Raw genomic sequence first — 536 nt, 5'->3', positions numbered from 1 at the left:
CCCAAGCCCCTGCCAGCCTCCTGCCTTCAGACCCACGGCCACATCTGGGTGGGCAGCCCTGGGGCCGGGCCGGGCCAAGGGAGGGACAGCAGGTGCCCGAGAAGCCTTAGGCCAGGGCAGGGGCTGTAGCCTGGCAACTGGCCCCGAGGGGTCCTTCCTGCCTCCCTCCCCGTCCTGTGGAGGCAGAGGGCCCGGAATCGCTCAGACCAGCCCTGTCTGTGCCCTGCCTGCCTCTCAGACCCCACCTGGCCCTGGGTGGGCCGTTCTGGTCCCGTAGGACCTGTTTGGGACGCACAGAAGGCCCAGCCCTGCGGCCTCCGCCTGGCCTCCTCCCTCCCTGGGACGCGCGCCCTTCGGTTACAGGTGCTGCTAGGGGGCTGCTCCTTGGCCCTGCCTCTGCCCAGCAGGTGTGGGCTGTAGGGGTGCCAGCCTTCTCAGGGCCCTGTCCGTGGGTGCCCTGCGTCCACACTCACCAGCTTCCTCTGGTTGCTGAGGCAGAAGGTGCAGATCTGCTTGGGCTGGGCATTCTCCGCGTC

At 69.4% G+C, this 536-nt stretch overlaps 1 protein-coding gene and 1 long non-coding RNA gene across 2 annotated transcripts in view; one reads left to right on the top strand and one right to left on the bottom strand.

The window, feature by feature from the left end:
• Nucleotides 1-536, top strand: part of BOP1 (block of proliferation 1) — a 21,427-nt gene that overhangs the window by 15,895 nt on the left and 4,996 nt on the right. The window lies entirely within an intron of this gene.
• Nucleotides 1-536, bottom strand: part of LOC106725892 — a 1,185-nt gene extending 649 nt beyond the window's left edge. The window contains exon 1 of the long non-coding RNA XR_001361895.1: nucleotides 474-536. This is a non-coding gene — a long non-coding RNA (uncharacterized LOC106725892). The remainder of the gene's footprint in view (nucleotides 1-473) is intronic.

The sequence above is a fragment of the Myotis brandtii genome, unplaced genomic scaffold (assembly GCF_000412655.1).
Source record: "Myotis brandtii unplaced genomic scaffold, ASM41265v1 scaffold1956, whole genome shotgun sequence".
Taxonomy (NCBI): Eukaryota; Metazoa; Chordata; class Mammalia; order Chiroptera; family Vespertilionidae; genus Myotis; species Myotis brandtii.
Note: the sequence above shows the minus strand (reverse complement) of the source record. Positions and strands in the feature narration are given on the sequence as shown.